We start from the raw sequence: 16,642 nt of genomic DNA, 5'->3' as shown, positions 1-16,642 counted from the left end.
TCAAGTGAGTAATGATTAAGCATATTGGTTCTTACACCCACCAATTTGTGAGAATAAGATAGGGGATCAGTTCTGCTGCTGCTAACATTTCAATAATAGAACTCACTTTCAGTCTATAGGAAAAAATACAATAATTTGAGATCTTTTACGCACATACTACTTTTATTTTTTTATTTTTATTTTATTTTTATTTTTTTCACATACTACTTTTAAATTCTTTGTAAGTGTAAAGAGAAGAAGTAAAGTTGAGAATTACATTTTCTAAAATTGATTGGTCTATTTCCCAAAGAAAATAACACTGAATAGTATGCTGTGTCCTAAGCTTTACCAGACAATTTCACGGAGCCAAGGATAATAAGCATCAGGCAGGGTCAAGATTCAGCTTGGCAGCTTGCGTATCACAAGGAGCTGTTACTCCTCATTGCATGTTTCTACAAGACGGAGTAATATTCAGTTTGGCATGTAACTTTTCAATAGGCTTTCTGAGTATCAGTTCATCAGAAAGGTATTTCCTGACCAGTTCTATAGCTTTCACTTATACTCTTTAAACCATCACCTTGATTTATTCATCTTTATAGTACTTAATAGCCCATAGCATCTTATTTGTTTAACGCCTCTTTCTCCCACCAGAATACAAGCCTTTTAAGAGTTGTTTTGTTCACCCTAGTTATCTTGAATGATATCTGGCACATATTGAAAATAAGAGAGAATATTTATTATGGTTATCGCTATGAACATCACTGAATAAAAATGATGTGCTATTTTTTCTGTTTAAAGTGAAAAATATGTCTAGGTGGAGAAACAGAACAATCTAAGTACTAAATTGAGTTCAACTTTGTTTGACTGATTTGGAGATCTTTTTGTGTTTATTCAAAAAGTGCCTTATTCCAAGGAAAGTGGCTTCACAAACAGATATCAGGAGCCATCATACTTGAAATGGATTAATAAGTGTAGTTTTAAATGATTGTCTGTGTTTAATTTTACATATTACATTATGTGAAATCTCAAGTGCATTGACATAACTATTGGTGAAATATTGGTTGTGAAACAAATGAAATTCAATTCTGATTCTAATTATCCATTTGCACTTTAGAGTAATGAATAGATTTGGGACTTTTATATGCGTTCACAGGAGCATATGCATCTCTGCATCTGTTTCCTTTCTTGTATTAATCTTTAGTGTTGCTATATTTATATCTGAGGTTTAAATTATTTTTATGTAGGCGTGAAAGACTATTCAGTACATCAAGAAGAACTCTTTTGAGATGTCTGATGAAATATGACAAATTCTGAGGAACAGCAGTCTCCAATTGAATTTTTGATTCAGGAATGGAGTCAAGCCAAAGCATCTTAATGTGCAAAATAGCTTTCCCTTCTCTCTTTTTCTTCCATTAGTATGGCAGTCGGCCTTTAGGCTGAATATGAATGTTACTATGCTTAAACTATTAAATATAGAAATGGTTTATGGGAGTTTAAAATACCAGTATAAGGATTATTTACATTTATTATTATTTTATTTTTGCCACTAAGCTGCACTTGCTGCATAAAAAAAAATCCACTGACAATGAAAGGGAAGTATATAGAAAAGGAGCAAAGGATTCTACTTAAAGAACTTAGCCAACTGAATGAAAATTCATAGGTAGGAGGGTAGTCAATATTTTAAAGTTGACATAACTACTTCTCTGACATGAATTTCTCATCCTATCTCACCTTTTATGGTTTAATGATCTTTACCCCCCCTTTTCTGTGCATTTTTCTACCCATTCCTGTGTTCAGACTTGGCCATTAGATAAGCGATAGCTGTTGTACTAAACATGAGTGGTGTGCTCCTCAAGTTTGCAAGAGAGCCTTTAAGCTGAAGCGGCAAAAACAAAGACAAAAGAAGGCAGGAAATGGGGAAAAGAAAGGAAAGAAGGGATGGAGACAATGTGGGAGGAAGGAAAGAATAGGGAGAAAGGAACAGAACAAGAGAGGAAGGAAGGGAGAGAAGGAAAAGAACAAGGTGAGTGAAAAGAGAGTAAAGAAGCATGTCTACATTTACCTTTTGTTTGAATACACTGAACCTGCCCAGCTTTCAACTTCCTTAAGAATACGGTGGAAAACAAATTCGATTAAAGACTCTTAATGAGGAGGTTAACTGCTTGGAATAAATCACAGCTCAAGTTTATCTGATGGTGGAAGCTCCAAAATGGAGGAAATTCTCAATCTGGGGCAATAAGGAACTCTTTGTTGTGGGCCTGCTCATGTGTGTTAGCTTACTAAAAGTTGCCTTCTTACTGAAAGCTACAAGTATTTCAAACATTTGTTTCTAAGAAGTCTAAAAATTGAGTTTGGCACAGAAGTTTCTGTTCTAGAACTTAATAGTCATTAGTTTTGTTTTCTCAGATACTTTGAGTATATCACCAAATTAAGTTCCCAAGCATTCAGTACTTTTTAACTCTTTGATTTTTTTCTCATTTCCTTAATTCCAATTAATTAATCACGATTATCATTTAGAATTCATAGAGTGTCAAATATATCTCTTGAGGTAATATTTTGAAGGTCATCCAAATATGAAAATTTCCTCAATGAGTGACGTCGAAAGCCAGTATTTAGTTTGTTATATGCATGCTATTTTGTTATAATCTATGTCATGACCTGAATTATATGCATTATAAATGGACATAGACAAATTATAAAAAGACATATGAAATAAATACATCAATTTATATCAGCAAACATGTTCACCAGCAGGAATGTAGAATAAGTTACTATTTACTTTTTTAAAAAAATCTACTTGTCTTGAAATACTAGAAGCCATTGATATGTCTGGGTTTCATTATCAGACTATTTTGGATTGAGGGAAACCTGTTATCAATTCAATATTATTCCAAAAGAAATTTTAGATTTGTCAACTCTAGAATGTGATAGCATTCCTTAGAAAACTGAGATAAAGAAACTTGGAAATAAGACTGTGTTTATGAAAGTTCTACACTGCAATTGACACCTCTAAGTTCTGCAGACTGCTGAAAATAACTTTTAAAAAGAGTGCCTTTGACACTCTTTAACAGTATAGCTGAAAGTGTCCTGAAGTGTTAAAGAAAAGGTTGACTAAATGTTATTCCCTGATGGCTGAAGGCAGCAGCATTATGTCTGCCACCTGATCCATTTTTTCTCACTTCATGAACTTAAAATAAATCAACAGACAACACGGTTTCCCTTTTTCCTAGTGATTTGGAATACATAATGGATGACAGTTAACTTTCTCTCTGCTGTCTAGCTTCACAAGATGCATGTTACCACAGTTTTGGTAAGTCTACTTCTACTGGAAATCTTACAGTTACTTTCAGAAAATCTCTCACTGCTTTTGACATGTATCCACATGTGATAGTTCTGACCACTCTGTCATCCCCAAGACAATGGTGAGACAACGCATCTCATCTTTATTTCTCTTCCTGCTCCTGAGTATCAACTACGTTTTATAGGAGTTTCAGCTAGACTGTTTACATTTTTCATGAGAGCAACCTTTAATAAAGAAGACAACTTTGTTATTTGAAAATTTTACTCGACTCAGAAAATATACTTGTTCTTTAAATATGCCAAAGTTTTTACTAGAGAAAAAAAGTAACACTTCAGGCTAGATTTTAAGCATAATGCATTATCAATGAATTTCAGCCCAGAAAGAATTAACCTTCTGGGTGCACAGCTTCTGTGCCTTGGCTTCCAGCCAGGACTGATATTCTAGCTTTATTTTATAAGTTTCCCCAGCTGCTTTCCAAATCTAGGGAGGCTGCACCAGCTAGAATCTTCTAGTTTGATCAAAGCATGCTAAATGTTTGTCTGTTCTCCCTGAGTAGATGCTACTATATGAAACACAGAAAGTTTGATTTTTGGATTTTATTCTTAAAATAAACCTTTCCCACTCAAACAGAATCTGCTAGATAATCATATAAACGTAAGACTTACTGGGTACAAACATTTTACTGACTTAGAAGCATTTATCTAGCATTTTTAAGGAGTAAGGTTTAGCACTTAGATTTGAACTAAGAGACTACATTTTTTAAGAATGATTTTTTTTTTTTGAGGGGGGAGAAAAGAATAGGTACAATAGTTTGAATATTCAGATACAAAAGACTGTCTTTTGATTTGCATACATATGTAAACATGTATTTGTATTTTGGCTATCAAATATAGAAATTCCAAATAATGATTTTATGTATTTATATATAAATAGTCTCCATTTACTATTTTTTTGGTGTTTAAGGAAAATCATCTAAATGGACACATTACTTAGATAACAACTTCAGATGGAGAAAACAAAATGCAGCTTACACACATTTTCAAGTTTATGGAAAGGGAAACAAATATTAAAATCCTTATGAAGTTTTACCTTTTGTATTTAAGAATGACACCTGAGTTTCTACATTGCATTAATATTTTCCCTCTAAGGGTGAGTTTCAAGTTATAGTTAATAATTCATATATATAATTTTTTCAAAAGATATTCTAAGCATCAGTCTTAGTGCTGACCAACTGCCATTAAGGTGGGATAAAATTGATGATTCTGCTTAGTGTGCAATTTTCAAAAATCTCCATTAGCTTATCATGAGACTTCTATCAATGTAGGTGCTATGTAATATTGATCAGCATAAGATACATATTCACAAGATTCCTGATTATAATAATATCAATAATCACAGTAGGCATTAAAGTATGTTAAATTCTCATTTTTGCATAGAGATAAAGGTACATGGCAAATACATTTTGCTTACTAATCACTCATTTCTTATGAATTCCAGTTGAAGACTTAGACTCTTCTAGTCAGTGGACTTTACATTCTCTACATACATCAGTTTCATGGAAAAGCCATGACCAACATAGCATCTACTTGGCATCTGGCTATAGCTAGCAGGAATATTTTAATAGAAATTTAAATTATTATTCTGACATAAAAAAGACTGTGCAAACCTTTATGGGAAAAAACTGCCTCCTAGTTTTGGAGAGATCCAGGCAATTACAACAACTTTTGTCTTCATGTATTTCCATTTGTGTAAAGAAACGCAAAGAATTTGAACCATAAAGTTGGTGAGAAACTGAATAACTAAAATAATTAAGGCAACATATCAACGACTTTGTATGCAATTTACTTTAAAACATTTATGATCTTAAGTTGATGAAAAATATTCTGATAAACTAAACTATGAAAGCAAGAAAAGGTGAGTTTGAAAAACACATAATAAAGTATAAACTATTGAAACTTTTCTAGAGTTATATTAGAACTCACAGTACAACCTATCATAACAAAATATAATATCACTTGAAAATACTCTTGACTAACTCTGAAAACTACAGCATCTTATAAATGAGGACAAATTATAAGGAAAATACAAGTTTAAGTTTCTATTTATATTTAGCTTTCTCTAATCAAAGATTTTGGAAGAAATGAATGAAAGTCATACTTTAAGTAATATCTCTTATATTTCAATTTATTATGTGCATGAGGAATTTGAAGGTATTTACAGGTATAACATAAAGCTGTTTTTATCCTCCTGGGAATCTGTGCTTATAGCATATGGCATATATTGTTCTAATAAGAATTTATTTTTCTTTCCTAATAGGACCTAGTAGAAAAGCATCTATTTCTTTAAAAGCAATTTATGGCTGCATCAGACAATTTCAAATGTCTGTGACAGCTGTTTCTCTAAAGCAGACCATTAGGACAGAACGTGACCATAAATCTCAGGTCCCAAAGAGAGGAGTTCCCATCTTGAGTAATTTGAATGCCATGTTATCAGTAATACTTCTCAGGGAAACATTTATAACTCCACAGTTCAGCTGTTGAGTTTGAAATATTGCATTTCAATATGAAAAGGCTAAAACTGTTATCAAGTGGTGTCTTTATTATGCAAATATTCTGGCAATAATTTACAATATTTCAAGTTCTGTCTTTTTTAGGCAGGACTGTATTTTACCTTACAGTGCAAATATAACTTTATAATAACAGGTAAGAGCACATATGTTGAAAAGGGAAACTGCATTTGGTTTAAAACTACATAAATCTACATAAACCTTTCACAAATAAAACTTTATTGTGTTCAACTTGTTTACATAGCTAAGCAACATATATTTATTTAATGCACACGCCTTGCAACAAATTAAGCCATAACTTACCTAGAGAAGCATTTCATTTTTTTCTCTCTTTCCTAACTTGAATTTATCCCGAGTTAGAAAATGAGATATCCAGTGTTTCAGGTTCCTTGGGCTCCAGGTTAATTAGAAGGAGCTTTCAGTTCGTACAATCTGCTTTAATATTCCGAGAGCACTCTTTAGCGCCAGTCCTAGTATCTGAACTCTTCCAGCAGAGTCTCTTTTTATTTATACACACATTGTCCTTTTCAAAACAAGCAGCCAGCTGGAATGATTCAAACCTCTGTTCAGCACACCGTTAAAATGCAGCTTCCTCCTTGGACACGAGAATTACACCAGGGAGCGGACCGAGTACAGCAAAAAGGCTATGAGAACTATTTAATCACCAGAATACCAGCTGCTCCGCTCCGCTCTTGCTACTGCTGCTCTGCTTCTTGTTTAGCTGGAGTCGGTCTTTCCCTCCCTCCCTCTTTCTCTCACATCTCCAGAACTAGAAAGGCAGCCGGTTTATGATTGGCAGAAACAGCCAATTCCTTCAGCTAATCATCCTCAAGACTTTCAAGGACCTGGAGCTGTTGTGATGTCATCCAGTCAGGGGATGTTACACATGAATACATTCCAACAGTAGCTAATTCAGCGATCAGCTGCATTCCTCTCACACCAGGGTGATTGATTAGGTGCTCCTGGAGGATTTGCATAATCTTTCATTGTACAGTTGGACTATTTCCTATGAATTTCGAGAGTAAAATTCCACTTTGCAGCTAGGACACTGTACCAAAAGATTCTATTGGGTGAAGAAAGAAAAGTTCATGACACGTTTTCTGCGGTAGGTGTGTGCCAGTCAAGCATGAGTTATGAACTCAACACAAGCTAACCATGAGCAGGAGGAAACTTGAAATCCTAGTGACTTATGTATTCCTGAAATTAATGATAATGTTTGAGATCATAACAAATGGTAGAAGAAAAAAATGAGTAGGCATATGTGTGTGTGTTTAGTGTATAAATGGTTTCATTGAGGTAAATTACTGAATTATTACAGAGAAGTTCTGTTCCCAGCATGGACAAAAGTTGTCCCTTTGTCTCATTTTCTATTTGGCAATATAGGATGAGGATTACCTGCTTTTTGTTCTCTACTGACTCATATTAACTCATAAAATATAAATTGTATTTATTTACTTTATGTAAAGTTCTTGAACTTCTTTATCCAAATACATAAAAGATAAAGATAGAGTACTTTCAAGTGTATTTCTTCATTCCAGGCTATCTAATTCTTCAGGCTCTTATTGTTTCTATTTTATTTAGTCTCCACCATTTAATCTAATGGAATAAAATGTGTGGATGACAGTTTGGCCCAAGACCCCTTATAGGCTAGAGTACAGAATTTCAGGCTCTTCTCAGGTTCAAAGTTCTATTCTGAGATATTTGTGTTTTGGTGAGAAAGAATTCTGCTAGAATTGCTGGGGCAGTATCAGTGACCCTTCCATTATGCTGCAAGTGGTGGCCGGAGTGGCCCTCAAAACACACTTTTATTGGTGATATGGTCTTTGGGTGGATAATTTTAATGGATTCAGTGTTACTAATATTATTATGCTGCAAAAGGTTTAGATGGTCAGCACACTCTAGGCATATGCTAAGTAGAGGATAGGAAAAAAATCTGGTAAATTACCAAGACTATGTACCTGTTATTTCCTAACCTAACAATACTGTCATTAATAGACTATGGATTGTGTGTCAGTTATTTTTTCAGATGCACAGGCTAAAAGTATGCTAAAGAAAAATTTGTATTTTGAAAGTCTTCAAAGACTCAAGGAACTACTTACTACCCTTTAAGAATTTTTGGAAGGCAAAGATTCATTAGAAGATCAGTTCAAGAATTTCCATAGTGATTTACATCAAAATGCAAAATGGATAAATACATTGCAGCTAAACAGTTCAATAACATCTTAATAAAGTAATTATTATTAAACAACAAACTAAACACTACTGAGAAACAAAGTAAAATAAATTTTAAAAGCTGATTGAAGTTTTTTCCATTTTATGGCGTTTTCTCATACTAATAATGTCTATTTATTTATCCAAGTTTAGACATAAACAAAAATGAAAATATGTCTGACATATACAGAAATGAAAATAACATTTTAAAATGGCTTAAGTATTTTATCCCATTGATATATTTCTGTTTCACAAGTCAATAAAGAATTCTATTTTATCAGAGTAATTTCAGTTATTGAAGCTGTATGAAATAGAGTGATTTTGACCACAAAGCCATGACATTAAAACATGGAGGAGGATTTATATCCTTAGCTCTGGTGGCAAGCGTAGTTGGTATGAACTGATTACAAGTAAAAGTTGTTGATACATTTTTTATCCAATTAGTCTATAAGCAATCCTTGAAGCTAAACAACAGCATTATTATTTAGAGTGAAATGAATAATAGAGCAAAACACTTTGACAATATAAAAGTGATATAAACAATATTAATGGAAGATATAATAGTATAAAATACCTTAAAATATTGTTAAATGCTAACTTTAAAATAAAAAAATTCCAAATTCTGAGTTATACTTCTTAGTAGGAAAAGGAAAAATGGCTATTTTGCTATGCTTTTCTTATTGTTTATTCAGAAATAAAGTCTTGGGGAAAGAGGGTCCCACAAGATACACCATGTATAAATGATGCGAGCCAAACAAAAGTCCTTTTTTTTTTGGCTACTCCTGGGGAAAGTTGGAGAAATTCATAGTGTCCATATTTAAATTAAAGATAAAATAACCCCCAAAGCTTGAGTAGTTTTCTTATAATTTCTTTTCTGTGTTATATTTTCCAGTCATTAAAAATAAACTTTGTGAAAATTTTAATTTTTATCATTTTCTCATCTGCCATGATGGGAAAATGAATGACCTTGAATGTTGCAAAGAAGAAATGTGATATGCAATGGAAGATAGGGAGGAATTATTTTCTCAAAGGGTTTTTTAATCACTCAGCCTGTGTTCCACCATTGAAAGGCCTTGTATTTGTCAGGTATAGCATCTAACTAGTTCATTTGTAATAATACACATAATGCAAAGCATTTGCCCACCTCCTCATAGTTGAACTCTATTATTTTCCTTTTGATGTCCAATGAAGTGCAATATAATTTTTTTCTTTATCTATTAAGATAGAGATTCAGGTCCAGACAGGGCTTCCAGGTATTACAGAGGTGAAGAATCCACCTGCCAATGAAAGAGATGTGGGTTCGATCCCTGAGCCTGGAAAATACCCTGGAGTAGGAAATGGAACCCACTCCAATATTCTTGCTTGGAAAATTCCATGGACAGAGAAGCCTTGGTGGGCTACAGCCCATAGGGTCACGAAGAGTAGAACACGACTGAACGACTGAGCACACACACCAGTTCCAGATATATACTAAGTCCTCAGTGGATCTTTATTAACCTTAATTGAATTTGTTGAGCTAATAAATTATTGGAGCCTCAGATATTTTTACTCAATTGCTATCAAAACTTCTTTTTAACTGAATTATCTTAAAAGTTCAAAAATATATGCATTGCTTTCAAATTGTAAAATTTAAAAAAACTTAGAAAATATTCCACAATACATATTTAAAATGTATATAAAGCATGTAAAGAATATATTGGTGCCTATATACTCAGTAGAAGAAACAGAAACCAAACCAAACACATTTATAAAAGAAAAAACTCACTGCTTTACATATCAATTCATTTTTTACAGTGAATGAAGGTAAGTATATCCACTAATAGAAATTCAGAAGAATTGAAGAAGAATTCAGAATAGGCTCCTCTGTCCATGGAATTCTCCAGGCAAGAATACTGGAGTGGGTTGCTATGCCCTCCTCCCGGGGATCTTCCTGACCCAGTGATTGAACCTGGGTCTTCTGCATTGCAGACAAATTCTTTACTGTTTGAGTCACCAGGGTAAGTTTTAAATCCATGCATCTAAAATGCATAGAAATTGGCAAAGAAAATGTCAAAGAATTATTTACAAGTACTTTGCAATTTCTGTGTTTTAAAAACCCTTCACATGCATGCACAGGTTATAAATAGAAGATAGTATAGCTTTAATATACATTTTTATTTTTCCCAAGTATCATTTCTATTCTTTAATTCTACTGCAAGGTGACAATTTTGAATAATTTCAATTCAAATTCTAATTTATTTTACAATTTACACTGGGCTTCTATACCATGGTACTACTTTCTGTCTCCTTTCCTTTTAATTTTTTTGTTTGTTTTATGAGCAGCTTTGCAGTTGTCCAAACTAACACCAAAAAAAAAAAAAAAAAAAAACCTCTTCTAATTCTTTTTTAAAGAAAAAAGCATGAACAGAAAGAAACTGCTGTTCAAAGTTTATGCCTTTGGGGGAAAAGCTTCTAATTGGGCTGTGGGTGACTAATATAAGAACTTTCTTAAAGGAAAAAACCTGTTAGTAATTACTCAGATAAGAAATCATGTGAGAAAGAAAGAGCATAAAGTGAGTTTGCTCCATTGGAATCATATACACAGTGAGAAAAATTAATGCTATGTAGCATTAATTATATAATAAGCATTGCAGTCACAGACTTAAATAATATCTTATTACACATCTAGATCTCTAGTTAGCAAGTCACTGAGAGAGGAAAAATTGGGAACCACAGGTTGGAAGAAGAATCTTCTTGCCAGTAACACTGTAGGATGTTGTTTTAGCAAGAGGCAAATCATATTAATGCATCAAATAAATCCTTTGAAGATGCGAAGCTTGAAAAGCCAAGTGAGGGAACAAACAGACTAAACAGTCCAATTCTAGTTTGACCGACAACAGCCTAAAGGAACACGATTTTTAATAAATATCAGATGTTAGCCAAAGCATTATTGAATCTCAGAAATCTTTGTTGTGTAACACAGGAGTGAGATCCCTGATAAGGGCGCGGGTGGGGGGAGGGGAGTGGGGGGAGGACGGGAGGACAGTAGAAGCTGAATTTATGATTATTCCATGATCAGGTCCCTGTTATGAGAATTTTCAGGGAATTTCACTTTCTGAGGCTAAATAAAAGTGGTTAGAATTCATAAAGTACATTAATTAGGTTACTAGTCCATTGGGAGTCACTTATAAGAGGAGAATCTTTAAATACTGTTAAATGCCTCAGTATGAATGGGGTATCTACCATAGGCAGTTTCATTTTGTTTCTTCATTTCTCTTTCTTTTCTTTGTAATGTGTTTGCCAAAATGTCATGGTTTAGTCGCAATTTCCTTTTGACTTAGGCATTACAAGTCAAGTCGTTTTATAGCCTTTAATTTAAAGTCCAAAGTGCTCAAAATGAGAAACCTTCTTGCAGACCAGAATCCTAGCATCGTGGTGATAAATTTGTAAAAACTCTCTGTCCTAAAGGGCATTTTGTTTCATCTGTTAGCAAATTCCTTTTTATTTAGGTATTCCAATATAGTTTGTTTTCTGTCTGTTCCAGTCCTTTGGGGAAATAATCTCATTTAGGAGCTACTCCTGCTAATGTTCTGATCAGCGTGGGAAATCTTGGTGTTTCACCAAGGCTTCCTGAATCAGTTTCTGTCCTGTCAGCTCCAGCGTCTTACTCTACATTCCTCTCACTCCGAGACAATTCACCTGCTGACGTCACTCTTTCTCTTGTTCGGTTTCAGTATAGTGAGTGATATGTGTGTGTTGGAGGCAGTTGATAGGGTGAGTTGTGAGCAATGGTATAAGAATATGATGTTTGAAAGTTAGCCAGCGATGGCTGAAAACCTCCTTTAGGCTGAGAGGTGATACAAATAAACATACGAGATACAGGACCAGGGTCAGACTGTACTCCACCTGTAAGCCCAGTGTTACCTTCTGTAACCAGCTAGTGATCGGATATATACTGCTACCATTGCACTATACCACAGCACTATATTGCTACCATTACCTATCTTAGAGACACACACTAATTTTGAATCCCAGTCATAATCCAAGCAATGGCGTGTTTGCTTTTTGAGGACAGAAATGACCTCTCTCTCTCTCTCTTTTGTTTGTTTGTTATATTCAATAGTTGGAGCAGTGTCATAGCATAGAGTATATATATCCAATTTTTCTTTAAAAATTAAATTATGAATGAATGAAGGAACGGTGGCAAGTTAGAACTAGGAAATGGGGAAAAGGGTGCACAAATATTTACATATAACATTTTCAATATAATCATTGCACCAGTTCTGTATTCTACAAATAGAAGTAACAACTCATTTCAAAACGAAGACACAAAGATGTGTTACAGAGCAATTTTCCCCATGGATAAGAAAACCCAGATTAGCTTTCCATTTTAGAACCCATATCATTTAAATCTTCCTAATATTACTCAGAAATAAAAAGATTTTAGTAAGATTAGAGTTGTCTTTTCTTCTTTAAATCTGCATTCGTATTTATAGAATCAAGTTTGTATTGATTTGTACTTATAGACTCAAAGGAATGACACTGTAATTTCTAGATGCTCCATCATAATATGATTTTTCTTTTGTATTATATTTTAGTGCTCTAACTGATGTTTCTCTTTCTGAATAGAAGTTATCATACATGAAATGATCATAAATTAAACGGAAATACAGTACTGTGAGGACAAAGATATTTTGCCAAAAGAAGACAAAAGAAATAATTGAATGCAGAAAATAAATAAAATGAATTCTGCAATGAATAAAGTAAAATGGTACAATAAACACACTACATAATGAAGGAATGATAAATTTATTTGCCGGTGCAGCTATATATGTCTGTTAGAAGGTGAGGAAGGGAGCAGTGATTAAATTTAGAGGGGGCAAAAAAGCATGTGATGAGAATGAAAGTGGATAAAAACAAATACTTACTACTCTATTAAAATCTTCAATATTTTAGGTTCCCATAGAGGGCAATATTGTATAAAAGATGGTGAACCCAGAATCTGCCAATTCATCTTTGTTGATATGCTTTAAAGAAACGGCTGTTACCATAAATTTGATTCTGTACTTCCCCTTGGACTCTACCTAATATATAAAACGATGCACACAAAAACACAGAGCAGAGACTCATCAAATGCAAAGAAAATTAATTTGGTATTCTACTTACTGGTAGATTACTTGAGTGAATAGCCTCCAGTCTCTCCTATAATTAGACTCAATCACTGAATCTCAGATATAGATTTTTTCTATCATATAACTACTATGTATATGGTTAGCCTAGTGAAAATATGAATGAAATTGTGCCTTCTTCTATCCCAGAAAAAGAACGGCAAACTAAGAATAAGATGAAAGCCACATGTATATTTCAAATTTAACATTATGTAATCACAGCAATCTGCGGTAAGACATGAGTGAGACCCTGGGAGAGATGTAGGAAGGTTAATAGACATTAACCAGGGATAAAGCCATAATGCAGAAATAAGGCAGTTATACATAGCTATATGTCTTAAAGTTATTTTTATCACTAATTATGCATCATTCATTTACTTTCCTATCTCTCTTATAACTTGAAAAACGGATGCCTCAACATAAGTCCTTTCTTCTCCAAGAGGCTAAAAATAACTAGAACTTGAAGCATTTATTCACAAGTTATCTTCATAGTAACTGCTAATTTGTATTGAGATTATACTGAAAGTAATAAAGGAGGGACACTGTACAAAGCACAATATCATTAAATCTTGATATCTCTTTTAATATCCAATTATCTATAGATTTCAATATATGTGATGATATGGAGTACCTGGCTTATGGGGCATGTTCTAATAGTTTTTTACATATGCCTCAGATGCAATTCGGAAAGAGAGATGACTTCTAAGTTTCCCTTGCTACGGAATGTCCTCGCCAACATTAATTATAATGATATCATGTAGGAAATACTTTAAGGCTAACATAAATGAATTAAAATGGATAAAACTGTAAGTCAAATTTTCTGTATCTTAGTTATAAGATGCAGAAAACTAGACTTTTAGGACATTGCTTTCTACGTGAAGGTCAAACCAAGGTAATATGAATTGTTTAGTTTAAGTTATCATGCTAATCTTTAAAATCAACTGCAAAAACAACTCCTCAAGTCTAAATAATTAACATTTCTCTGTCTGCCAAACTAAGGTGTGTGTGTGTGTGCGTGTGTGTGTGTGTGTGTGTGTCTGCAATTAAGCAAGAGACTTCCCTGGTGGTGCAGACGGTAAAGCGTCTGTCTACAATGCGGGAGACCCGGGTTCGATCCCTGGGTTGGGAAATTCCCCTGGAGAAGGAAATGGCAATCCACTCCAGGACTATTGCCTGGAAAATCCTGTGGACAGAGGAGTCTGGTAGGCTACCGTCTACAGGGTCGCAAAGAGTCAGACACGACTGAGCGACTTCACTATATACGTTTGGAACAATCTAGTTTACTCTATCTCAGATTTTCAGATTACCTTGGAAGGAGTTATTCCTCCAGCAAGAACTGGAGTCAGCAAGAACCTGACTCTCCTATGTCTATTGTTAGGGTGATATAGAGAAAGAAGGCATCTGTCAAAAATGTTCTCAGTCACTATTGTCAGCAGAAGTTTGTTTCAATATGCTTGCTTTCATAATATGTTCAATACCAAAATCATGTTATCTTCAAATCATTTTTTTTAAGTATTTAGAGTTTACAAAGCACGTTCCCATAGATTGTTTTGAGTCTTATGGTGATCCTATGATTAGTGCAGAATGTGTTCATTGTCAGGTTAAAGCACGGAGATGCAAGCAGCAAACCTGGAGTCTGCAAGGGAAGTCAGTGACTCCCAGCCTTGTGAACTTTTCACTATACCAAAGAGTTTCTCTAAAGGAATCTGTCTAGAGAATGCTCTTTTATATTATTCTGTAAGTTGAATGACCTTTCAGTTGGTCATCTAAAACCCTATACTCTACAAAACACTCGATGGGATAGGAGTTGTACTTCCAACGATTTTGGATGGCAAGTTATCAATAATTTGGTGACATTCACATTTCAATATCTGTTCCTAAATATCTTGTAATCAAAAAGTCATTTACTTCAACAACTGGTCTGAAGGTTCATACAGCAAGAAGGAGTTTACTTAGGCTTTAGAAATACTAAACAGTATTGGGAATCACAGTCATTGAAATATGGTAATGGAGAAAATAACATAAGAAAAATTTGTGAGATTTTCTTTTTCTTTTTTTTGTATTGCAGTATACTTGATTTACAATATTATATTAGTTTCAGGTATACAGCATAGTGATTCAATATTTTTATAAATTATATTCCATTTAAAGTTATTAGAATATATTGGCTATATTACCTGTGCTGTATGGTAAACCCTTGCAGCTTATTTACGTTATACATAGTAGCATGTTTGTTTTAGTTCCCTATCCATATCTTGTCACCCACCCCCCACCCCCGTTCCTGTCATCCCACTGGTGAGACTAGTTTTATCTCTGTATATGTGAGTCTATTTCTGTCTTGTTATGTTCATTTATTTTTTAGATCCCACACATATAAGTGATAACATACTTATTTGTCTTTCTCAGATTTTTTAATATATGCTTATTATTTAAGCATAATAGTCTTTATATTGCTAAAAATATCAGAATTTATTTTTCATGGTTGAGAAATATTCCATTATATCTATACTATATCTTCTTTACCTATTCATCTATTGATGGACACATAGGTTGCTTCTAATATCTTGTTTATTGTAAATACTGCTGCTATGGATGTGAGATTTGGACCATAAAGAAGGCTGAGGGCCAAAGAATTGATGCTTCTGAACTGTGGTGTTGGAGAAGACTCTCGAAAGTCCCCTGGCCTGCAAGGAGATCAAACCAGTTAGTCCTAAAGGAAATCAGTCCTGAATATTCATTGGAAGAACTGATGCTGAGGCTGAAGCTCCAGTATGTTGGCCACCTGATGCGAAGAACTTACTCATTTGAAAAGACCCTGATGCTGGGAAAGACTGAAGGTGGGAGGAGAAGGAGACAACAGAGGATGAGATGGTTGGATGGCATCAGTGACTTGACGGACTTGAGTTTGAGCAAACTCCCAGAGTTGGTGATGAACAGGGAAGCCTGGCATGTTGCCGTCCATGCGATCACAAAGAGTGGGACACGACTGAGCGACTGAATTGAAACTAAAATGAATATTAGGGTATGTATATCTTTTCTAGTTAGTGTTTTCATTTTCTTGGATATATATAAAGGACTGGAATTGCTGAATCATACAGTACTCCCATTTTTAGTTTTTTGAGGAATTTCCATACTCTTTTTCCACAGTGACTGTACCAATTTACATCCCCACCAACAGTGTTTAGGGTTTCCTTTTCTTCTCATGCTTTACCACATTTGTGATTTGTAGACTTTTGTGGAGAGCCATTTTGACAGGTGTAAGGTGATACCTCATTGCAGTTTTTCATTTGCATTTCTTTTATGATTAGTGATGTTAAACATCTTTTCGGGTACCTGTTGGCCATCCATCTGTATATCTTGTTTGGAAAAAACATCTATTCATGTCTTCTGCCAATTTTGTTTGACAAGGTTCTTTATTTTTTTGTGAGACTGTACTTT

At 34.1% G+C, this 16,642-nt stretch overlaps 1 protein-coding gene across 2 annotated transcripts in view; it reads right to left on the bottom strand.

Moving 5' to 3' along the window:
- The window catches only part of LOC101112819 (N-deacetylase and N-sulfotransferase 4), a 343,774-nt gene extending 337,205 nt beyond the window's left edge, over positions 1–6,569 (bottom strand). For both annotated transcript variants that reach the window (XM_027970794.3, XM_060417521.1), the window contains exon 1: positions 6,150–6,569. The gene's annotated coding sequence lies outside the window, so the exon portion shown is untranslated. The remainder of the gene's footprint in view (positions 1–6,149) is intronic.
- Between the last annotated feature and the right edge of the window lie 10,073 nt (positions 6,570–16,642).

Source organism: Ovis aries, chromosome 6, assembly GCF_016772045.2.
Source record: "Ovis aries strain OAR_USU_Benz2616 breed Rambouillet chromosome 6, ARS-UI_Ramb_v3.0, whole genome shotgun sequence".
Classification (NCBI taxonomy): domain Eukaryota; kingdom Metazoa; phylum Chordata; class Mammalia; order Artiodactyla; family Bovidae; genus Ovis; species Ovis aries.
This window is presented reverse-complemented; position numbering and strand designations above follow the sequence as displayed.